Source organism: Delphinus delphis, chromosome 14 (assembly GCF_949987515.2).
Source record: "Delphinus delphis chromosome 14, mDelDel1.2, whole genome shotgun sequence".
Taxonomy (NCBI): Eukaryota; Metazoa; Chordata; class Mammalia; order Artiodactyla; family Delphinidae; genus Delphinus; species Delphinus delphis.
In genome coordinates, this window is record NC_082696.1 from 49,481,991 (window position 1) to 49,507,803 (window position 25,813).

Consider the following 25,813-nt stretch of genomic DNA (forward strand, 5'->3'; position numbering starts at 1 on the left):
TTTACTTTTTGAACATATAACAGCTTTTAACATCTGGGTCAGTTTCTGTTCATTGACTTTTTTTTCCCCTCATTATGGGTCATATTTTCCTACTTCTTTGTAGGCTTGCTAATTTTTTATTGCATGCCAGACATAAATTTTAACTTGCTGGATGCCAGTTATTTTTGTTCTGGGACATAGTTGAAAACTATGAAAACAGTTGGATCCAACTTGGAAACAGTTGGATCCTTTCAGGTCTTGCTTTTAAGCTTTGTTAGGTGAGACCAGAGCATTTGTTCTAGGGCTAATTGTTCCCCAATTCTTTGTACGTAGTTCCTCCTGGATTAAGAGGCTTTCTGGTCTGGGCTAGTGGAAACAGCCTCTATTCCTAGACTTGTGTGCGTTCCAGGTACTGTTTCCTCTAAACCTTTCCCCAGCCTTGGGTAGTTTCCTCATGTACATGTGCTGACCAGTACATTGCTGAACACTTGAGGGGAGGGGTGCGCTCTGCAAATCTCTGGAGTTCCACTTTGTGTAGTTTTCTCCTCCCTGGTCCTCTGCCCTGGGAACTCTATCTCCCTTCGTCTCCCTTAACTTTCAGCTCCATCTCCTCAACTCAGGAAGTCCACTGAGCTCTGCCTGGTTGTTTCCTTCCTGCATCATGGCTTAGAAATTCAAGGCAGTAAGCTGGGTCGGTGGTTTTTTTTCCTTCAGGGATCACTGTCCTTCTTTGCCTAAAGTCCAATGTATTGAAAACCACTGTTTAATGTGTTTTGTCTAGTTTTTCATTTGTTTCAGGGTATATCCAGTCTCTTATTTCATCTTGGCCAGAAGAAAAAGTTCGAGATAGGACTTTAGTCTTAATTTTTAATTATTTAAGTAATAAATACATTTTTTTTTCTTGAACTATTACAGGTGAAGTCTGCTTTGACCATCCCTAGCCCCTTCCCCTTCCTTGCCCTCCTCCACTTTCCAGAGGTAATTACTAGAATTGGTTTGGTGTTAAACTCTTCCCCTCAGCAATTTATATACACATAACTAAATGTACCCTTAAAAAAATATATGATGTGAATTTTTATTTTAACATTATCCTGCAACTTTTTTTCCACTCATTAGCTATACCAAATTCTTAAATTCTCTGTTGGTATATGTAGTGTGAATATTGTAAGTATCTACCTATTGAAGCACAATTAGGTTGTTTGTAATTTGTAGTTTTTACTGTTTTCTAAAGAATATCTTTGTACCTGTCACCTTGTTTATGTATGAATATTTCTCTAGAGTAAACATGGAGAAGTGGACACCTACGTCACAGGGTTTCCACTTTAAAATTTTTAACACACTGAGATTGCCTTCCAGTCCCCACCAGCAGATATCAGAATGTTTTCTGTATCCTTACCACTTGATATTGGCAAAGTTAAATTTTAATATTCCAGTAAGTAGAATGATTTATTTGGTTACTATAATTAATTTGTACTTCCTCTGTGAATTGCCTGTTTTTCTATCATCTTAACATTTTGTAGATTTTTTTAATCTTAAAATATGCTGGGTGCTAACCCATGGTCAGTGGACTTTCTTCAATCATTATTTTCAAGTCTTTGATTTTGGTGTCTGTTTCAGCAGGAGACAGAAGCCACATAATATGAACAGGAAGATTTGACAGAAAAGTATTAACTATAGGAGTAGATTGGAGTGATGGGGCATATTATCTGTAATATTTTAAGAAATAAAAATCTGCAAAGCAGTAAAGAGAACTCTAAAGAATACACAAAATAGCAAATCTCGGGAATAGCCACTATCTGTGTTCCTTGTGGCTGAATTCCAGAAATCAAGATACAACCATGGCTCTTGGGATGAAGCTTGTGACAGCTGTAAATCCCTTGGCGATGGTGCCAGGGAAGCTATCCATGAGGAGATACTACATCAGTGGCAGTCTGTGAAGTCATCCAACAGGGGGTGCAGGGTAAGGTGACACTGTACTGCTAAGCTATATGCGCTGCTAGAGCTGGGCACTGTTAAGAGTCTACCCAGAACCAGGAAGAGAAATTCCTCCAGTACCTTCTACTGACAAAACATGCCACCTAGCAAAAAAGTATTCATATGGCCCAGCTCCATTTTCACCATAATAATTGATGGAGCAGGCAACAAGGAGTAGATTCAAAGCCCTTGTTTCTAAATTAATGAACTTCCACTATATATTCGATATTTCTTTTGCCCTTTGTCAGAACCTCAGTTGGTCAGGGTTCTTCACCTGGTGGAGTGACCCAAATATTCATTACCAAAGGTTCTGAATCCTCTAATTGTCCTACCTGTTTGGGTCACTGTCATTTTTCATTAACCTTTTCTGTTTCTCAGGTACCCAGAGAATCCCCTGTGTTCCAGATATAGCCCTTGCCTCAATTATGTACCAGCAATACAACCTCCCTTTGGTAATCAGAATTGATCATTCCAGCCGGTGTAGTAAGACCTTTTTCTGCCTATTGGTTTAGCGGCAAAAGAATCCTGGCCAAGCGGCAGTCTCATCTTAGATCTATTTAGGCCCATTGTTGTGTCCCTAGATGAAGCATCCCTTGGAAACTAAGACCTCCAAACCAGCACAGTTTGAGGTTGCTGGGATGAGAGTATATTCATGAGAGGTGCCACCCCTTGATCTTGGACCCATATACTCCGTCTCAAGCCAGCTGCTACCTTTAAGACAGAATTCCATCCTTGCAGGGTGGTGTCTCCCAACTGTTACACACGAATACTCTGAGCTGTTCCACCTTTCAGTTAGACCAGCCACTTCTGAGTGTTGGGGTATGTTAATTTCATGAGCTCACTGCAGCATTTCCTTGATTGTGAAATTGTTTCCTTGGTTAAAAGAAATGCTATAGGAAATGCCATGATGGTGGGTAAGGCATTCTGTGAGTACATGACATGGGTCAGGTGGTAATGCTGAAAGAAGCATTACGGACAGGAAAGCAATCCATGTCCAGAATCCATGTCTATTTTAGTGAAGTTGAATCTCTGCCCCATCTATGATAGAAGGGGTCCAATGTAATCAAACTGCCACCAGGTGGATGACTATCACCCATGGGATTGGTGGAGTACTGTGGCCTTAGTATCGGCCTCAGCTCTTGACAGATTAGGCACTTGTCAGTAGTGCATGCCAGCCTTAGGAAGGGGACGTCTATGTTGTTGAGCCCATTCAAAGCCTCTGGCCCTGCCACCAATGCTATATTGTTCATGGGCGCAGTGAGCAAGCACTAGGGTAGCTGGGGAATGAGGTTGACTGACACCCACGGAGTACATTATTTTTTGCCCACTGGATTAATAAGAGCCTCCTCTGCTGTGGATGACCTTTACTGGACATTGACATGGGACACAAATATCTTCACAGTGTGTGACCATTCCCAGGTCCATCCACATACCTGTTCCCAGACTTCCTTATCACCAGACTTTCAATCCTGTTTCCTCCTAGTCCTTGGATAACCGAACCATCAGCCCATGAATCAGTATAGATCTGTAGCTGTGGTCATCACTCATTCAGACATAGTGGACAACCAGATGTACTCTCAGACTTCTGCTCACAGGGAGGATTTTATTTCACCATTGTCCTTCAGGTCCACCCCTGGTGCTGCAGATGCCCACTTTTGGGTGGAACCAACAATATGCAGACCTATCTATAAAGCAGGCTTGATTTTGTTTTGTATTGTTTTTTCTTTTTTGGCCAGCTAGTTGTTAGAGCACCTCAGGTCAGAGGTATGGATTGAGTTGATACTGAGTCTGAGCCACGTGTTCAAGGACACTTTATGTTGCAGACCAGCTCAAGCAAGCTAAGTCTATTGTATACCATTTCCATTGACTGCTGCTGTGCATGCTCAAGTTTATGACTAAGTGGGTCCTACAACACCCAAATCATGATGGGAAGCTCAGGCTATATGATCACCTAATCTCCCTTGGTTAGACATTCAGTCTCTACCAAGGTGCAAAAGGAGAAGAGTTATCTTCAGAAGAGGGCAAAGATTTGCTCCAAAATCCTAGGGGTCTGCCCTGTGATTCTCCTACTGGTGCTTGACAGAAGCTCCATGCTGTGTCCCTATATGCCTGGACACTTAGTATCATTGGCTCTGTTGGATCATACGACCTAAATGGCAGAGCAGCTTATACTTTACCTCAAATTCACAACAGGGCCTTCGTGAGTGATTTCCTACTCAAAATTGGTAGTCTTACGGGTGACTCTCTAGGTTGGTTGAAGTAGCACACTCAAATATAGTATATGTTTGCCTTTAAAATCCAAAAAGGCCTACTTAGCATCATACCTCTTTTTTCATGGTAACATACTGTGAGATGAAGCAATATGGCTTTCATCTTGGGGGTTCATCATGCTCTAAGCCCCCAGAAACTCTGTTGCAGTTACGTTTTGTAGGATTTATCTTTCACCCTCTAGTTCTTACGAGTCTTACTAAGGTACCTAAGTACTTACTACTTCCTGCTCATCGTATCCAGTCAGCATAATTTTGTCAATGTAGTGGATCAGTGTGATGTTTGTGGAATATCATGATGCTCTAGGTCTCTAGGAACTATATCATGACAGAGCAGGAGAACTGATGAAGCCTTGAGGCAAGAATTTGAAGGTATATTGTGACCCTTCCAGGTAAAAGCAAACTGCCTCTTGTGTTCCTTGCAATTTGATATGGAGCAAAAGGCATTATAACAGCGTAACAAGTGCCAAGGGCATACTCATTTGCTCCAGTAAGATACTGCATCTGGGATAGCAGCTGCAGTTGGAATCACTACTTGGTTAAGGTGTGAACCTGATAGTCCCTAGTCATTTTCTAAGATCCATCTGTTTTCTGCACAGGCCAAAGTGGTGTGTTAAGTGGTGATGTTAAAGGTATCACCACCCTCACTTTCAAGTCTTTGATGATGGCATTAATCTCTGCAATTTCCCCAGAGTTATTGCTTCTAGTTTCTTGATAGAAAGGGGAAGTTCCAGGGGCTTTTCATTATCCCTTCCTACCATAATGAGCCTTTAACTAATGGGTCAGAGAATAATATTGGAATCCTTTCAGTTGCTAATTATGTCTATTCCGATTATATACATTCAGGAAGTAGGGAAATAACCACACTGGACCAACTGGGTCTACTGTAATTTGGACCTGAGCTAAGCTATCACCTCACTGTAAGCCTTCATTTTGACTGGTGAGCCATAGTGGTGTTTTGGGCTCCCAGGAATTAGAATTAATTTAGAGGTAGAATTAATTTAGAGGTAGTACCTAGTAAATGCCAAATGGTCTAGATTTTTTTTTTTTCCTCTCATGAACAGTCACTCTAGCAAATAATTATAGATACCTAGGAAAATGGAGGAAGATTTATGGTATGTACCTTCAAGGGGATCTATCCTCCTGTAGTTAAGGGGCCCTGGTCTGTGAATTGACTTAGGTCTGGAATCTGGATGAGAGGCTGTAACTCTTCATTGTGCCTATTCAAGTCAGGTTTTGGCTACCAGAGTTTCTCCTGTGTAGATCAAGCAATATTCTATCAATAGTTGGCTGCCCATAGGATTTCATTCATGGAGGTGCATCAACCACCAAACATCTCTGTGTGCCAAGGCATTTTGACTACTCACATGTCCCTGCTGCCCTTTATGATAGATGTCCCACCTTGTCTTGGCAGTTGGCTTCTGCTACTGTGGAAGTGCATCATCACCACTGAAATGAGAGAGCCCGTTTCAACAGCAGTGAGAAACAACAAGATTGTAAATTCATCTATCTTGGTAATTTAGCATTTTGCACAATTAAAATTTGTGCTTGACTTTTAGCAGTATTATCCTCCTAACTACAAGAAATAAGAGATTTTAAAAGGCTACTATCAAAGCTTTCTGGTTCTCAGGGCCATGATTTGAGCTGGGAATCAAAGGACCTGAGCTTGTCATTTTCTTCCCTAAGTGCTGAAGTGCATTAAAAAAAACTCCATCCCACACCACAGTCCTTATGGTCATCATTACTGCCATGAGAGTCAATGTAGGAGCACTTTAGGTTCCCAAGGTAGTGCTTCAGCAGGTACTTCATCACAGTCTACGAGAGGTGGTAGCTCGGTTAATTGTCATTCCACTGCATGCAAAGGATTACACACAGCCTTCCATTTCCCCTTAGCAAGGAGCTTGGCATTGTGTTCAAGCCCAAGGATGTAACCAAACAAATCCCCAAACTCCATCTTTGTGGGTCTGTCTCCTAGGACCACTCCGTTACTGGTATCAGTTCTATATTGGTCATGGGCCATTTAGGTGACAGAAATCACATGGAAATCAAACGGGGAAAGTTTAATATAAAGAATTATTTAACAAGGGATTGAAGTAATGGGAGGATTGGCTGGTAAGCAATAAAGAGAGCTCTAAAGGATATAGGAATATCAGATACAGGGAGCCACCACTACCCTCCTGGGCTGACATCCAGACCTCATGGGAGAGGGTGTGGCCAAGGCTGAATGGCAGAGAAGTTCACTGAGGCTGTGAAGCATCCAAAGGGGTGCTGGGGCAGGAGAAGCTCCTTCACAGGAGGAGCCATGCCAGTGGCACTCCACCAGGGAACTGCATGCACCACTGGAGTTGGGCATTGCAGAAGCTGCGTGTGCTACAGGAACCTGGTGCTGCAGAAGCCATGCATACTGCAGGAGCCTGCCTAGAGGAGGACCCCAGAACCTGGAAGAGAAACCCTTCTTCCTTCTCCAGGGTCCCTCCAGCACCCTATCCTGACAAAGCTTAACATCTTGCCAGGTGACAAAGAAGAAACGTTTACAGGGTCCAGATTCATTATTTCATGGAAGACAGTGAAGGATGAATTTGGAGCTGAGAGGTCATAAATCGTTAAGTGGTATCATACCTGGTCATATCATGTTGAATTTTTAATTTTGATGTCAAAGTCATCAATCTTCCTTTTGTTTTTTATGTCCTATTTCAGAAATAAGTTTGTATGTCTGTGCGTGTGCATGTGTGTGTGCATGTAGATATTTAATCCATTTGGCATTCATTGTGTATAGTGTAAGGTGATGATTTAATCTAATTCAAATAGACCCAACTTTTTCCTTAATTTGAAAAGCTACATATATCATATATAAATTTATGTATGTAAATATGTTTCTCTAGTCTCTTCTGTTCCATTCATCTATTTATTTATTCCTTTACCCAAGATAAATTTTCCTGTCTGAACAAAAAGACTTGGATTAGGACTTTACAAAAGTCTGAAGAGTGTCTTGCCATTTATAGGAAGAAAAAAAAGACTGTTAATAGAGAATGGTGTTCTTAAGTGAAACAAATAGAAATAAGTGCTTCGAAGTTTCTTTGGATTAATCTCTGTCCTGGTTTTTCACTTGTTAGTGAATACTGTCTGGTAGCAATGCCCTCTCTCCTGGCTCTCTCACCTAATCAGTAACTCTAGAACCCATATTACGAGGTTGCTCATTGACCAGAGGCAAGGCCTAGGTTGTAGAAATGCAAATCAAGGGCCTCCCTGGTGGCGCAGTGGTTGAGAGTCCGCCTGCTGATGCAGGGGACACGGGTTCTTGCCCCAGTCCGGTGCGTCCGCAACAGGAGAGGCCACAACAGTGAGAGGCCCACATACCGCAAAACAAAAACAAAAAGCAAATCAACTCTTATGTTTTAAAATTCAGGGCCAAACCCTACTTCATCTGGGACAACAACATGTACTCATCTCAGTTCTTCCATGCTATCTTCACAATACAGATAGTAAAATTTAGATAAAAGGCTTAATGGAATTTAGAATCATTTTTATTCATTCAAATGCTCATAGAAATAAAACTTGGAAAAAGGATATATGATTACCAGTCAGGTCTGAATGGGATTCTGGATGGAGCCATTTTAACTTGAAAACCTGAAAGTTGAACATTTTCTGCCACATTGGGTAGGAAGACATGGTCAATTCTTTTTTTGTGTTTAATAGGTACCTGCAATATAAATATTAAGTAGATACTGGAGCCTTTTAAAAAGATGGTGAATAATTCTTGTTACAGCATCATTACAAGTCACTGTTATTAATAAGACCAAGGTCATTGGTTCAGTCTGGGTTAGGCCATTTAGTGTGCCTTCTTGTACATATTTTGCCTCTTGTTATAAAGGGAACTGGTCAGGAATGAATCCATCAATGGAAAGCCATTTCCAGCTAAGGAAGGAAAGATATCCCATATTTGGAGTAATCAATAAATTCTTTAATGTTTTATCATTTGTGTTGGTGCAGTGCTACTTTTTAAAAGAAAATCATTGGTGTTCTTATATCTCAGCCATGTATAAACTCCTCTCAATCTGTATTTATCTCACTTGTTTCATAGGCCTTATTTCAGAAGTCAGACCTTAGATAGATTTGAAGAGGCCCCAACTAATTTTGTGGCTTTCCTGGACCTCAGCCTTTTTGCTCGGGGTCTCTATACTGTACGCAAGCCAATGGGCCCACAAGACACTTCCTTATTTATTAGAGTTTATTTAGTAGGGTAATGTGGCCAACAATTAGTCTTAGACCATCACCCTTCTAAATCTCTAAAACCTAGTGGATGTCCACTAATGTAGTTAGCTACTTAGCAGCTTTCGCAACCATAAGAGTTGTGATCAGCAACCTGCCCCACTGCAGGAACATTTGCTTTGGGGAGTGAAATGGGGATGGAGTGAATCTTAAAAGCCTTGTGGTCCCATACAAATCAACAGAATGTTGCTTCCTTTTGGAAAGGGCTTTGCAGAAACAAATAGACATATAGTAGAATTCACCTTTTGCTGAAAGATGACTGCACAGAGATTGGTGGGCCAAGCAAAAGGTGGGTATTGATAATGTGGCCCTACTTGGTCAAGGATCTCAATTGGGTATGTTCCTGACCTGCTTCTTCCCTCTCTGTGTGTCTCCCCTTAACTGTGTCTAAAAATACTGCAACAAACTTTTGGTCCACTAACTAGACCATCAGTTTCAAAAGAGGCCTTAGGATGGCATATTTTCTCTGACAGAATGATTATATTTTTTTCCTCTTAATTTTTCTCAAGGTAAGAGGGGAGGAACTGTTAAATGTGTTGACTAGATATAAAAACCTCTGGAGGGGATTCTGAAAAACAGTGCAGCAAAGAGTGTAATACTTATTACACTCAGAGAAGGCAGTGGAAGAGGATGCAAATAGTGTTTTACATAAGCTAAGAGCTGAAATATTAAAAAAAAAATCTTCAAATATATGCTATACTTCAAACTAATCTGCATTCCAAGAATTTCTTTGGAGGGTAGATTTCTCACGTGTTTTAAGATGACTTCTGAAATTCTTTATTTCTGCTCTGCCAAGGAACTCAGATAAAGGCTCTGATGCTGCTAGTTAATTATTGTAGATAATCAAAAAAAAAAATTCAGAGACAGAACACGGCAAGGTGTTGGTACTGACTTTCATACCCATTTACTGAACTGTAATTGAGTGAGAGCTTTTGGACTTAATTGTTTCAACATCAGAATTTTATTACTGAGGAGTGATGTCATCAAGATGGCAGAGTAGGAAGCCCTAGACCCTCCTTCCCACATAAACACACTGATTCAGCAACAATTCATGGACAAATTCCCTTTGTGAGAAATCCAGAATTTTATTTTCTAACACCCAACCACTGAGATAAGGTCCTGATACACAATTTTTTTTTTTTTTTTTTTTTCTGGTACGTGGGCCTCTCACTGTTGTGGCCTCTCCCGTTGCAGAGCACAGGCTCTGGACGCTCAGGCTCAGTGGCCATGGCTCACAGGCCCAGCCGCTCCGCGGCATGTGGGATCTTCCTGGACCGGGGCACAAACCCGTGTTCCCTGCATCGGCAGGCGGACTCTCAACCACTGCGCCACCAGGGAAGCCCCGATACACAATTTTTTAATGTAAGTTTGAAGTGACCCTAAATCCATAATTTCATATTTACATTTTTCATTGTTTCATATACATAATCAAATTTATCATTACTTACAGTCTTTGGCCTTTGAATCCTTCTTGTTATTTTACTGCCCATGAGATGAGTCTTTAAAAGGTGTTACTGGCTGTATCTGGATGATGTGGAAGCAGAACTTAGGGAGTAGTGAGCCAGGGATATAAGGCCTATAATGTGAAAAATGTTAAATTGTATCTCTGGTTACAATGTACAGGCCTAGATTTAATTCATAAAATTTTAGAGCTTAAAATGGGCCTCTGATCCAGCTTCATCAGTTCTGAGTGAAGATGTCAAAACCTGGATGGAGTCTTTTGCCTGAGGGTCCATGACCAAGTGAAAGAGAAAGAGATGATGGGTTACTTGGACTTGTGGGTAGAAGTGGACAGACTGAGATACTCACATTAATAGAACTTGGTAATTAATTAGATTTACAGGGTGAGGAAGAATAGCTCTCAGATTTCTGGCTCAACTGGTTAGATGTTAATTTTATTTTATGGTGGATTTTATGATGATGGCACATACATGCTCAACAAGTCATTGTTGGTTATTAGATCAGAAGGATAGATGTGTGGGAAACATGAGTGTGTAGAGAGGAAGCAGACAAAGATTAGCTCAAGACCCCTGAGAAGACAGAAGCCCATGGGATGCTGTTAACAGCAACTGTCCCAAGGAAGAAAGGGGGCACCTTTTCCATTTTAACAGGAGGGAAGGAGAAGCAGCTGAGTATAGATGTAGGTAGGCTGGGGACAAGAAGTAGAGGGAGTTCCCATCTGATAGGGGAGGAGGACAGTGTCTGAAAGTCTGAAGAGACCAGGAAGATTTAAAATAGTTGCTGCATTATAATAACTTTAAATAGAATATAATCTATAAACACATTGAATCACTATGTTGTACACCTGAATCTAATATGATACTGTAAATCAACTATACTTCAATTAAAAATAAATGAAATAAAATAAAACAGCTGCTGTGAAGAGGAGGCGAGAGTGAGCTGACCCTACCCTTGGCTCCAGGGGAGAACATGTGAGCTGGGCCTAAGCCTACCAGGCATCTCAGTCTCTGGCTTCAGTGATTTGTTCAAAATTGGTCACATGACCTGAGTCAGCCTAGTCAGAGCTCGATTGCTTTTAACTGTCCCTTCTCCACACCCCACTCCTGCCATGTGAGCTTGAACAGAGGATGGAAGCTACAGGGGTGGCAGCCATCTTGCTTCCCAAGGGGCTCTACTTCCTGTCTGCTCTCAGACTGCTCAGGGCCCAGAGATGCAGAGAGAAATCAGTCCTCAAGAAATAGTTCAAACCTTGATTGCACCCATATGGATCAATGGAATGGAATAGAGAGCCCAGAAATAAACCCACACATCTATGATCAATTAATCTTTGACAAAGGAGGCAAGAATATACAATGGAGAAAAGACAGTCTTTTCAGCAAGTGGTGGGAGAGCTGGGCAGCTACATGTAACTCAATGAAGTTATTAGAACACTCCCTTACACCATACACAAAAATAAACTCAAAATGGCTTAAAGACTTAAATATAAGACATGACAACATAAAACTCCTAGAAGAGAACATAGCCGAACATTCTCTGACATAAATTGTAGCAATGTTTTCTTAGGTCAGACTCCCAAGGCAATAGAAATAAAAGCAAAAATAAACAAATGGGACCTAATCAAACTTTAAGCTTTTGCACAGCAAAGGAAACCATAAACAAAACAAAAAGACAACCTACGGACTGGAAGAAAATATTTGCAAACGATGCGATTGACAAGGGCTTAATTTCCAAAATGTACAAACAGCTCATACAACTCAATAACAAAAAAACAACCCAGGGCTTCCCTGGTGGCGCAGTGGTTGAGAGTCCGCCTGCCGATGCAGGGGACGCGGGTTCGTGCCCCGGTCAGGGAAGATCCCACATGCCGCGGAACGGCTGGGCCCGTGAGCCATGGCCGCTGAGCCTGCGCGTCTGGAGGCTGTGCTCCGCAACGGGAGAGGCCACAACAGTGAGAGGCCCGTGTACCGCAAACAAAACAAAAAACAAACAAACAAACAAAAATAACCCAACCCAATCAAAAAATGGGCAGAAGACTTAAATAGACATTTCTCCAAAGAAGACGTACAGATGGCCAGCAGGCACATGAAAAGATACTCAACATGGCTAATTATTAGAAAAATGCAAATCAAAACTACGAGGTATCACCTCATACCAGTCAGAATGGCCACCATCAAAAAGTCTACAAATAATAAATGCTGGAGAGCGTGTGGAGAAAAGGGAGCCCTCCTACACTGTTGGTGGGAATGTAAATTGGTATAGCCAGTATAGAAAACAGTATGGAAGATCCTTAAAAAGCTAAAAAATAGTTGCCATATGATCCAGCAATCCCACTCCTGGGCATATATCCAGAGAAAACTATAATTCGAAAAGACACATGCACCCCAACGTTCATAGCAGCACTATTTACAATAGAGAAGACGTGGAAGCAACCTAAGTGTCCATCAACAGATGAATGGATAAAGAAGACGTGAGATACACACGCACACACACACACACACACACACAATGAAATACTACTCAGCTATTAAAAAAGGATGAAGTATAGCCATTTGCAGCAACGTGGATGGACCTAGAGATTATCATACTAAGTAAGTCAAAGACAAATATGATATCACTTATATATGGAATCTAAAATATGATACAAATGAACTTCTTTACAAACCAGAAATAGACCCACAGACGTAGAAAACAAATTTCTGCTTGCCAAAGGGGAAAGGTGGGGGGGGAGAGGTAAATTAGGAGTTTGAGATTAGTAGATACTAACTACTGTATATAAAATAGATAAACAAAGAAGTCCTACTGTATAACACAGGGAACTATATTCAATATCTTGTAATAAACTAAGGCAAAAGAATATGAAAAAGAATATATATATACACATATGTATATATGTATATATCTGAATCAATTTGCTGTACACCAGAAACTAACACAACATTGTAAATCAATAAAAATTCAAAAAATAAAAACAAGCCTTGATCAAGCCAGCTTAAGCCAATCTATCTCTGAACATTTCAGTTTTGTAAGCCAATTGATTCCATTTTTTTCCTTAAGCATTTTGAGAGTAACTGTACTAGAACAAATTGTAATTTCTCAGGAGTTACAAGATCCTAAGGGGAATCCATGTTAATGCTAAGTAAAGAGAACTTGCCCCTTAATTCTGCTTCTGCTGGGAAGCAGGGAGGCTGCTGTGACCACCTCTACAGAAAGGAGAGAGACCTGGGTCACCTCACGCTTCTGGCTAGACATCTGAGAAAGGAGTGGTAATGGCTGACTTTTACCTTTTAGCACCAATAGTATAGGTAATATCTGGCTGTCCTCTAGTGCTTGGTACTAAATTTAGACAGGTATGACCTCTGATGAATCTACACTCTGGAAAGGGAATGTTGCCTGCCATTCCAGTAAATGAAGAATGTTGCCTGCCATCAAGCCATCAGCTACTGCAGTTCTGCTCCCCTCAGTGTGCCCTGAGGGGAATTTAGGATGGAGAAAAACAGGAAACATTCTGTGCTCTGGAAGCTGGCCCTAGATGGTTAAGATGCATACCTAGGGAATAATTTCAATGAGCCCAGACTCTTGCATCTTCCCATACATAGAAAAGCACTAAAATCATTAACTTGTTTTTTTTGTGATTAGCAGTAATCTTATGATGTTCAACCACATGGTTTGTTTTTCAGCAAAACTCCTCTATATCCTGGATCCTTCTCTACCTCTTCAGAGCAGTTCCTCAGAGCTATCTGAGAGGCTGTCTCCTGGGCTACAGTCCTTAGTAAGCTCCCCAAGTAAAACTTAATTTGCAGCTTTTAGGTTGTGCATTTTTCTTCAGTAGACAACATGTAGAAAGTCCTAAGCAAACCCCCTCCCGTTGCTGCAGGAGACAGATAGGGGCTGAGACTTGGGAGTAACTTCTACCTCTGCTTCTTGAAAGAGAGGCTTCTCTTTTACTCCTGCCGTGTCCCCAATCCTGGGAATTAGGGTTCCCCCCACCTGCCTCCTGCCCCACTCTGGTCCTTCTTTGTAAATGTGCAGGTCTTAGAGGACACAGATGGCAGTTTGAGAGGACATGTTAACTCAGAAAGGAATTTAAAAGATGCTTGGCTGGGCTGGAGGCAGAGGGGAAAGGGAGAAACAAAAAACCCCAGCGAGAGTGGAGAGGAGAGTGCAAGGACAGAACCACTCAGGGTGGGTGGTCAAAATAGGGCCCTTGGGCGCTCTTGATTTGCTTCCTCTCTGGACCTGGGCTGGGGTGGGGGACGCCAGCCCCACGGTCAGGGCCCAGGCAGCAGGCATCGGCAGGCAGGAGCACCCTGGGGCTTTACCAACAAGCCCAGCCTTGTTCTTAGAAAACCCAAACTATCTTGACCTTTGAAAAGAATCTTTCTGCCTCTGACAGGCTATGTTTTCTCACATCATTCACACTATAAGTAGCCAAAAGGAAACACATAAAGGAGGACACACATATATGCAAGTGTAATAACCAACATTTGCTCAATGACCTAGTGCTACTACACTCTGTGGCAGACACACATTGTTTCACTGAGTCCTCAGAATACACCTTTGAGGTGGGTATTTTTCAGAGAGGTGAATTAACCTGTCCAAGGTCACACAGCTAGCAGTGACAGAGGAAGGATTTGAACCTTGGCTGTCTTACCCCAAAGTCCATACCCTCACCCACCAGCTATGCTATGGAACAGAAAGGAGGAGCTTGGCTGACCTTAACAATAGGCTGATCGTGGCTACTGATTGGGTAATATTTTTGATAGATCTAGAAGAGAACCTGGAATTTATTTAGTCCTCATCTTATAGGGGAAGAAGTTAGTTTAGAGACATCCCGGAGCCTGGCCTCTTTGCTATTTGCTGGCTGCACTGTCCGGAGTGCTGTTTTGATTGCCATTTCCATAATACTCCTCAAGCCCCTAGGACCCAAGAATCATGATGTACTTTCTGAATAACATCTGAGAAATGTGGTCATTAATATCCTATCGGGGAGGAAGAAATTTTCCTCTACCTTCTAGGTTCTTCTGGCTGGTCTAAGAATTGAATTGACATGAGGTGGATTAACACGAGAAAAGCAGACAAAAGTTTAATAACATGTATACATGGGAGAGACTGAGGAAAACTGAGTTACTTGCCAACGTTACCGAAGCTCTCAACTTAAATACCATCCTCAGCTAAAGACAGAAGAGGATGATGAGGATGGGGGAAAGTCAGCTATGGGAGGTTACCAGGAAAAGCACAATAAACAAGGGTTAGACTGTTACACAGATTTGTCTTTTCCATAGATAAATTTCTAGAGATTTGGTCATCCTCCTCTTCCTCGTACTGAAGAGGGAGACACCCTTACAACTGTAAACAGTTTTTACAAAAGGGCAACTTCTTTCCGATGTCTGCTTTTTCTCAGAGACAACCAGCTTAAAACAATATGCCAAAGAGACATATTAGGGTGGCAAACTCTACTCCTCTATAGGACCAAGGTGTTAAGATGCTTCAAAATCTAGTGAACTACACAATGTTCTTTAGTTGACATATTTCAACTGGAACCAGTTTTTATGATTGAAACTTTTTAGTAGAGCCTATCAGTACTCCAAGGTGAACTGAAGTAGAAAGTTCTGACTGCAACCGAGGATGAAGGTTTATTCATTCATTCAATAAACATGGAGCACCCACTCAATAACCACTGGTTTGTTATCGTTAGTCCCTGGGGCCCTCCTTCAATCCCAACCCTGGACCCTGAGAGCTTAGAGAGAGAAAGGGTATCCTTACCGCCTGGTGAGCTCCTCTGGGCAGAGGATCTCTCAGTGTCACTAAGCTGACTTTGTAGCTCTTCCATCCACTGGAAAGCATCCAGCTCCATGCTACGCTCGTGGGCAAGCCGGCTTCTCATCTGAAGGGAAAAGTGCTTGGGAAGCAGAGATGCTTCTTGGTGCACACTTTTGTCAGTTCACTGTGAGGGGTGGGTTGGGGTATTACTATGGAGAGTGTGGGTCCCAGGCTACCCCAGGAATACAAGTCTTTGTGAAATCCTGGTCAGGCTGAACTCAGCCTTCTGAAAATCAGGAGCTCCAGGAAGGCCAAGAACTTAATCAGAGAGGGACAGAGGCAGCCCTTGGAACCCTTTATTACCTTATAATAGCCAGAAGTTTACTCACAAAAGTCATATCTTTTATGTTTATTTTATTAGAGGGGAAGTGGGGAGGGGGGAGGAACCAGTTCACCTTGTAGGCCAAGCCATGCATCTACCCCAAGAACCTGTGGGAGCCCCGGGATGGCTTCAAGCAAAGATGTGATCTCTCTTCCAGATCTCTATGCTGAGTTCAACTCATCATGTGCAGGGAATGCTCTGAGCACTGTCTCCAGGCCTGACACAGGGCCCACAACCAGAGGCTAACTTTGTGTTTGCTCTCCCCTTGCAACCCTTACCCAGAGTCCCCTGGCCAGAGAGTCGCTAGGTCCAAAGCGTGCCTTATCTGCATAGATCACAGGCATTTTTTTCTTTTTTAATTTATTTTTATCATCTCCTAATTGTTTTTAATTATAAAAAAAGTAATAGTGTAATGGGTTGAATAGTGTCCCCCACAAAGTGTCAACCTGGAACCTCAAAATGTGACTTTATTTGGAAAATAGAGTCTTTGTAGATGTGATTAAGTTAAGATGAAGTCATACTGGATTAAAGGGTGGGCCCTAAATCCAATGTTGATGACCTTACAAAAAGTGAAGCAAGTATAAACACAGGGAGAGAGAGAGAGACAGGGAAGGGGGCCAGGACTGAAGAGCTGTAGCTGCACGCGGAGGGACGCGGGGGATGGCAGGCAGCCCCCAGCAGCTAGGAGAGCCATGGAACAGGTCCTGCCAGAGTCTCCTGTAGGGACCCACACCTTGATTTCAGACTCTGGCCTCCTGAACTGTGAGAGGATACATTTTTTATCCTTTTTTTTGGTCATTTATTTTTGTAAAATTCTCCTTACTGATCTCCTTGAGCACTTGAAACACTTGCAATCATTTAAACTTCTGATTTCTGTTTCCTAATATCTCTGGTGAATTAACTGACTTATTCATTCAATGAATATGTGTGAAGTACCTACCCCAGAAGGTGCTCAGTTTTTTTTGTTTTTTGTTTTTTCCCTTTGTGTTGAATTTCATTCTGTGGTCTCCTTTGTTGGGACTTGCATTAGTCCGCATGTACACTATATTATTTCCTCCCTTTTTTTTTTGCTGTGGGGTTTTTTGTTTTTTTTTTTTTTTTTGCGGTACGTGGGCCTCTCACTGTTGTGGCCTCTCCCGTTGCGGAGCACAGCCTCCGGACGCGCAGGCTCAGCGGCCATGGCTTACGCGCCCAGCCGCTCCGTGGGATGTGGGATCTTCCCGGACCGGGGCACGAACCCGTGTCCCCTACATCGGCAGGCAGACTCCCAACCACTGTGCCACCAGGGAAGCCCCAACTGTGGGGTATATTTAAGAATAACATATTGGGTCTGGAAACCACTTTGCCTTTCCTTTTTTATTTCTGTAGTTCCAGAAACACCATGAATAAAATTCCCTTATAATAGCTTCCATAATATTTGCTGCTTTTCCAGATTATTCATCGAGATTTTCCAAAAGATCCCTCCTAGTTCAAAGATTAGAGCCAGGTAGAAATATGTTTTTCAAGTGGCTTACAAAGACGTCAAGATTCTGGGCCTCGTGGCAGTCAAGCCATCATCTTTTGTCACAAGCAGCCTGAACCATCACCCAGGTATAGATATTTCCATTTCCCTGCTGTTCCTGGGAGTGCCAAAGGTGAGGAACACCGCTCTGGAGGCATGAGAGGCACGGAAAAGACAGGGGAAGAATCAAACAGCTGTGGCTGGTACACCCTGATTTACTACCTCTCACTGGAGTTACCTGTCAGAGTTCTCTCTGAATTTTCTTCTGCTGGAGCTGGCCCAGTTTAGAAGTCATCTTGGACTCTTCAGTAAGGAGCTGCAGGTGCTGTTCTTTTTGCTCCACATCCTCCAAAAGCTTCTCCATGCTAGAGGTTTTCATTAAATCCACCTGCTGCCGGTGGCGAGCTTCCTGGGTCACTCTGTGTTCTAATTCTTTCAGCAATTCAGCCTATGGCAGGAAAAGGCCAAAGGAAATAAAGGCACAGAGTCTTTCTTCTCAGCAGAGGGCAGGGGATGAGAGGTTGGCCAACACAACTGTCCCCTCCATTAGCGCCCAGGGGCAGAACTGTGTGAAGTATTCCTGGGCTCAGGGTACCACAGCCCAGCTGCTCTATCCTGTCCTGTGCCAGCCAGTAGCAAGACCAAATAGTCATATCTACCACAACTTGCATTTTCCCTGTCACTCCGCCTTTATCACGCAATAGCAATGGAAGGGCTGAACCTGGAGACACAGGGTGATGCAATACGTACAGTGAGTGGGGAAGGGAGGTGCTAATCTTGTCTCTGTTTCGACTTCCAAAATAGCCCTGAGGAAGCCAGATACTAGATGGTTGGAAAAGGAAAAGAGTAGTAATAATTGGTTCTGTTCTGAAATTTTTCTAATCAACAGTCACTAGAAGGTCGATCCTTAATTATAATATTAATAATGATGATTAATATTTGTAGGGTGACTTTATATAATTACACATCATGACTCACTGGCACACAATAATGGAAGAATTAGGGTCCAAAAGGAACAAATTATATTTTATGTTTTAAAATATGCCCAGCTTTCCTCGGCTGTTATTTGAACTCAGCTGTTCTCTCTCTAAACGTAGGGTCTCTGTTTCATTCATGCTCAGAGGGTTGGCACAGTTATTAAGAGCTTAGACTTAAAAAGCCTTTATTTTGGTGCCAGGCCCTATAGAGCATCAGTAACTTCTGAAATTAAGACTTAGTGTGGGTCATCAGGAAAGGAAACCAAGACTCTCTGCTTGGGGCATAACGCTGATGGCAGGGCCACACTCATGGAAAACATGCTTGGAGCGTGAAAGGAATGTGTTAGAGGCAGAGACCCAGACCCCAAGATACCCTCTGGGTAAAAAAGATCCTCAGAGAAACACACAGAACAATCTTAGTTATGAGCTATATTTCACTATTTTAGCCAAATATGAATAAGAACAAAAGGCTTTTGGCCACTGCCCCGGTTTCTGGGCTGGAAAGAAGGCAGAAGGGAAGCCAGGGTCCAGGCCATCTTTCACCAGTAGTGCCGTCTGCTTGGCTTCACACTGTGTTCCTCTGGTGACTGCTACAGGCAACGGAGTGCCACGTATGGTCGCCAGAGCGTGTTCAAAGAGAGGGAGGAAGAGGGGTTCTGAGCTCAGACACCTGGCTCTCCTGCTACTTGCATATCCTCACGTTGTCTGCCTGAGCCCTGGCCAGGGCCTGCCTTAGAGCCAATAGCTGTTGACAAAATAAAAGCACTTCTTGTTCTGCCATTAGTTTGATGTTCAAACACTCTTTTTTACTTTGCATAGCTTCCTGTGAACATCCCAAACACAGTAAGGTAGGATATAAGTTTCCTTTCCGTATTTTCAGCTTCCCAAGGAGTCTCTAAACCACTTCATCATCCATCGTTCTTTAAAATTTCTGGTAGAACACAGCTCCTGCTGGCCACTGCTTCCTTGATTTCAGTTAAGAACAGTGTGACAGATCAGAGTAAATAAAGACTTTCAGAAACAGTAAGTAAAAGTTTCCAAACCACTATTGATATGTGCTCTGGTTTCAATTTTCCTTAAAGCAGATTTTCCACTTATTGTTCCTTCATTTTCCTCAGATCATCATGCTTGAAACTCAAGGATTTGCAGTGTTTTGACAAAGCTTGCCCGCTCCATCTTTTCCCTTCCCTTGTGCTAAACTCTGATCTGTTCTCTCATTTGCTTCTTTGCCATTTGCTTCTGGCTCTTTCCTATTTCTCCCCAGGCTCTGCTCTTGCCCGTTCCCAGGAAAACTTGCTACCTGACACCAGCACAGCAGCTGCAGCCAAGGAGGCCAGTGCCACCCCCTCCCCCTGCTGGGCCGGGCCTCCCTCCCCCAGCGCTCTCACCTTCTCAGCCCTGCTCAGCTGGCCCCAGAAGTGCGCCTGCTGCACTGCCAGCCTCCAGTGGCCCAGGCTTCTCATTTTGCACACCAGGGCGGCCAGGCTGCAGTTGTCCTGCTCCAAGGCCAGCAGCTGCTCCTGCTTAGAAAAGCCTTTCAGAAAAGGCTGCCCCCAGCACTTTTCTCAGGAAGGACATGAATCCTGACATCAGAAACATGCCTTCCAGAAGATGAGACAATTGTGCAGTGAGACCCAGTGCCCTTTTCAAATGCCTGACACAAGGATTTCTCAGGGAAACAGGACAGGAATGCAAACAGAGTGAGCAGTGGGGTCAGACGCTAGGATGAAATGCTGATACCCCACTCAAAATGAGATCACATACTATGGCTGGATTTTCTTTCATTTCTTCGTCAGGTCTGGTGGAGCCCCATTTCTTCTTTAGGCCTTTCTTTCGTATTGTCAGTCCCTTCTGTTCTTACTTCACCGATGAGCTCACACACTTTCTGGATCAAATTAAGCTGATTCTCATCCAGCTTCTGCAAATTGCAGGCTCAAGTTCAGGAAGGTCAGCTGAGGAAGAGTTACTTTGCCCCCTAAAACCCAACTTTCAGAAATAATATCACATGAAAACAACATCCACCCAGACAATTACTCCATCGGGTATTGTCTGGAAGCCTCACTAGCGGCCCCTTTAGTGTTGTCTTCAACCCGCAGGGCTTCATCACCCGCACATCTCAGAGCCTGTGGTTGTCAGAGGCCGAGACAAGCTGAGCAGGTAGAAGAATGGGAGGTCACAGGCGGAAAACCAAACCACTCCCCAGCCACCGCCCCCCCCCACTGCCCCATACACAAAGGGTTACTTGGGAATTTGAACCTAGGGATTTTTGCTATCAGTTTGACCCAGCAGAACCTGACCAGGTAAGACATTGTCCATGAGCCACTAACAAGGAACTCCATTAAAAATAGATAAATTAAGGGCTTCCCTGGTGGTGCAGTGGTTGAGAGTCTGCCTGCCGATGCAGGGGACATGGGTTCGTGCCCCGGTCCGGGAGGATCCCACATGCCGCGGAGCGGCTGGGCCCGTGAGCCATGGCCGCTGAGCCTGCGCATCTGGAACCTGTGCTCCGCAACGGGAGAGGCCACAACAATGAGAAGCCCGCGTACTGCAAAAAAAATAATAATAAATAAATAAAAATAAAATAAAATAAAATAAAAATAGATAAATTAGAGGAAGGAATCAAGCTGGCTGCCTTCCTCTTTAGGCTCCAACAGAAATCTCATTGTGAAACAGCCCGTTCCGAATGTCTATGGCTAACAGCTTATGGTGAAATAGCTCGCTCATCAGTAAGTACAACTTGGAGACCCAGCATCCTTGGGTGAGGGGTGACTGTGGGATATCCTTTCACCTCTAAACCACTTCCCGGGAGAGGAAACAGGAGGTTAGTGCCGGGGAGCCACAGCAGGAAGCCTGGCTACTGGCCACACAGCAAAAGCTTCACCATCTTCTTGGGACCCTGGGGTAAAACAGCGATTCCCCTACCTTCAGGGGCTTGTGGAACTCACTGAGCCTGAGAGAAGTGGAGAATTTCCTTTTTGTCTAGGAATCTGGCAGAAACTAAAAAGAACCTAAGACATTTTCCAACCATTTGACACCCGAAAGATGGCTTAGTAAATTCTAGACTTCACTGTCTGCTCACCTCTCTCCTGCAGCACCAGGCCCAATGCATGTTGGTTTGGATACCTTAATATTTGTAAGCATTTGTGTTTTGTGGACACTTCACAGTAAGGAGAAAGGTCCATTCCTCTCTGGAATAACCAGACCAAGGCAGAGCATCAGTGGAAACTCCTCTCAATGGACCAACTCCAGGGACCATTCTGGAATCCTTTGGGGGAAGGGAGTAAGGGAAGGACCCAAATGGGGCTGGCTCTGAGGAACATCTAATAGCAGAGAAGGGGGCAGGTCTGGGGGAAGCCATGGACTTGGGGGTGGTAGGTTTGTACTGAAATTCTCACTTGTAGGGCAGGGGGACCAGGCTCCACAATAGCCCATTTTAGGCATGGGTCTCCATCTTACAGCTGCTCAGACATCATAAGACAGTGACAGGCTTCCACAGTGCTGTGGGCACATGGGAACCCCCTCACTCCTCTTCTGCCTGGATCTTTACTGACAGGTCAGCAGCTCCCTGACACCAGATGTGAGAGAAAGGCTGATGGGCATTTTGAAGGTTGTAAAATCTCTGAAAGCCGATTCAGATTCTGAATCTGCCCAGTGAGCTTCCAGGAGGCGGCTGTTGCTACCTACACTTACACTGGGGTTTGGCCTGGCCCAGGGCACTGTGCTCTCCTGTTTTGGATGGTCATTCAATAGACAAAACAGTGACATAAACTGTTGGGGTTTGGGAGAAGAAACTCCCCCTTCCCTCAACAGCAATCAGATGGCAACATGGCAGTAGAGTGAGGAAAACTGCAAATATCTAAGTTATTTAAAATTCAGTGTCTCTTTTGGGAAAATAATGACCACTCATTGCTGACTCATTCTCTGCAGTGAAAGCCTGGAGCTGGAGAATTCTTGGGCCCAACAATCTCTTGCTGTCACAAAGCTCACTCTGTTATTGATCTCTCCGTACAGCCACCGCGGGGGTCAGGTACACCCGGGTCCCCACAGGACTGCCCAGACATCCGACCCAGGTCACTTACTTTGATGTGCAAACATGTCACAAACAAAGCTTGAACTAATGCTTCATATTCTTCTTGGACTTCTTTTCGAATTTGCTTTTTGAGATCCAGAGTCTCCTCCTCCCAATCCGTGAGTCGAGTCAGAGCAGTGACTTCCATGATCATATTGTGACTGAGCTCTGCAATCTAGTAGCAGAAATTTTGTTTTAATGGAAAATAATTCAGGAATTCCACATGGCCACTGCAAAAAGAGTCCTTTGTATCAATATATCAATGTTGAATTGGTATTCTACTTTGAACTTAATGAAGAAGGTGAATATCCTGTTGTGCAAGTGTGGGCAGAAGAAGCTAAAGTTGGCTTAAGGGTCCCAGAACAGTTCCAGACACATTGTAGGTGCTCGATAAATGGCTGCTGAATGAATGAACCCAGAAGAGATGCTACTTAAGTACTTTGGAGAAAATACTTCAACTGTCTTGGCTTCCATTTCCAAACTGGCCTCCCCATGACACCTTAGCCTATATACCTCCTCCTCAGAAGGCACATTGGCCTCAAAAGAAAACAAACACCCCCCCCAAAAAAAAACAGAAAGAAAAAACAAAGCAATAAAAAAATAACAAAAGTCACCAAAAAACTAAGAAAAAAAAAGCCCTCATTGCTTAAAAAGTACAGGCACACTCCCTGGATGTCTCTGCAGTGGACCAGTCATTGATGGGATTTCTATAGGAAGGGGCACAAGAAAATGACACCAGGATGTCCCATGTCTGACTACTGCTGAGATTGTGGATTTGAGAAATGGAGAACTTTTTTAGTAATAACTGACCTACCTGACCAGCCTTGTCTTCAGGTGGCCTCTGACCTCTTCGTATAATGTCTAATTCCTAAAGAGGAGAAAGCAGTGCATACCCAAACTCAAATATTTATTCAGTGCACCATGCTCCAGACAGCCCTTATCTGTGTTATTCGTGCTTCTTTTTGAGATCCTCAGGCTCCACCTGGAGCTAGGACTGTGCTTGTTGCTCCACTGAACTTTAGGACGGGATCTCATTTTAAGGAAGTCTCATCAGTGAGACCCATGATGTGCATCCTAAAGACAGAGTTCATTCAAGGATCCTAGCTTCTTTGCTGAACCAGGAACAGCACAAAGTCCCTTGGGCTTGCTGAGGGTGGGAAGGTCAGCTATGGATCTTCCCCTGGGGGCCAGCTGCCTTACTGCTTACCTCTTATATTCCCCACTAGACCCCTCCAAAGCATACAACCCAGTGTTGCTGGGGCCATCACCTTCCCAGCTGAGAAGACCAGAGCCCAAGGAAATGAGCCAATGAGAAGAAAACGTTGGAGAGGGCCATCTACCCTCAATTCTTGCATAAGAACACCTCCCTGCACCAGACTGCACCGTGTTTTATTTCCTCTTTGGAGTGATTCCTGGGCCTCCCTCCCCACACCTTCCCCAATGCACTTCTTGTCTGTCTGGGAACATACTTGCTCTTTCTGGCAGAGCTTCTGCCTAGCATGCTCCAATACATGCTCTTAACACATGGAGTAGCTCTCGAAGTTGCTGCATTCTTTGGCCATCACATCACAACCCAGGGAAAGGAGGCAGGTCTCGAGGTGGTCTTTCCTGAAAGTGATCTGAAAAGGGCCATCGCTCACAGCAGCTCCCCCAGGCAGCCCCACCACACCAGAGCTCAAGGCACATGTTACCTTGGCTTACAGATCCACTTCCATTTCTCCTCCATGGAAAAACATCAGCTCTGTAGCCTTGAAAGTCTCTCTTTCAGGTCTGCTCTTAACATTTGCAGGGCCAGGGACAAGAGTACAAACGGATGCCCACGTTCCACGTGTCTAAGTGTTCTATATATTTAAAGGTTATAAATCAAACTATTAAAATGAAAATGTTTAATTCTCCTACTTTGAAAAACAGACCTTCAAAGGGACTCAGGAGGCCAGGTTTGATTTTTATCATCCTTGGACTACTCTGAGTTCTATGCTGAGATATGGTCAGGGAGAGCTAGTCTCCAACCCATAGTTTACAGTTTGACCCCCTTTGCTTCCTCCCTTTGACCTCACATCACACGGGTGGGAGGGGGGCTTGCATGCATATAAGCAGACACCCTGGCTGTCCACACCCCTGCACAGCTGTCCTTGTCTACCCCACAGGCCAGGGTGTGCTCACGGGTGGTGAGGCCCATTCTCTCTCTGGGGAGGATGATCTGGGGAAGGGCCAGGAATTCCAGTGCCCAGGTATCCGGAGCACGGTCCAGAAGGAAGGCCAGGGATCGGAGTGGGCACATCCCCTTGGCCGTGGGGAAGGGTGGGGCTGGAGCAGAGCCAGAGGGGCCTCTGAAGTGGGGCCTCTGACAGGGGCACTTCTTGCCTTGGTCAAAGGGCCATAGTTCTCCCTCTCTAGGCAGTCCCATTCCATCCCTTTCTCTAGGCTGCTGGGCACCCTTTCTGAAGAGGTGGTCTTTAAGGAACAGAGGAAAAGTCCAACCATCCAAGGCAGACTTAGGTTTAGACTCCAAGAGAAATGGGAGCCAATATGTGGAAGGTAGGGCAGATCTACCTGACTAGGACCTGCACGTCCATGGGAGTGCTTGTGTGTCTCTGTGTGTCTGTATCAGCGAGTGTGTCTGTGTGCATTTGTGTGTGTGTGTCTATATTCATAAATGCATGTCTGTGTGTGTTTCTCTGTGTGTCTGTACCTCTCTGTGTATGTCTCTCTCCGTGAGTGTTTGTATAGGTCTCTATAGGTCTGTATGTGTCCCTCAACATGTATCAGTGAGTGTGTTTGTGTGTGTATCTGGTAGTCCTATGGGGCCCACTCCAAGATTCAGCCTGCTCAGTTGATGAGCTTTATCTGTGACACTTCCAGGGTCTGGACGGCTCTAGGCTCACTGGAAGTTTGCTGCACAAACTAGGTTCTCCTTCCAGCCTGGGGTGATTCCCCTGGCTCTGATTTGATTGTCCTGGTGACACTGTCCTATCAGTGCAACCTCTGTGCCACTGACCTCCAGAGAGGGCCCAGACACGCTTTGCCAGGTCAGGCAAACTAGCGGAGATGGCAAATACTGATAAAAACCCAGTACTGATGGAGTGAGGAAAGTGGCTCGCTCACCACTGCTGACAGGAAGAGAAGTCAGTGTAGTACTTTGGAGGGCAGACCAGCAGTGGCTGTGAAAGGGTT

General features: G+C 44.0%; 1 pseudogene; it reads right to left on the reverse strand.

Annotated features, from left to right (window-relative positions):
• Positions 1-5,626: 5,626 nt before the first annotated feature.
• Positions 5,627-25,813, reverse strand: part of LOC132437152 (coiled-coil domain-containing protein 162-like) — a 47,741-nt pseudogene continuing 27,554 nt past the window's right edge.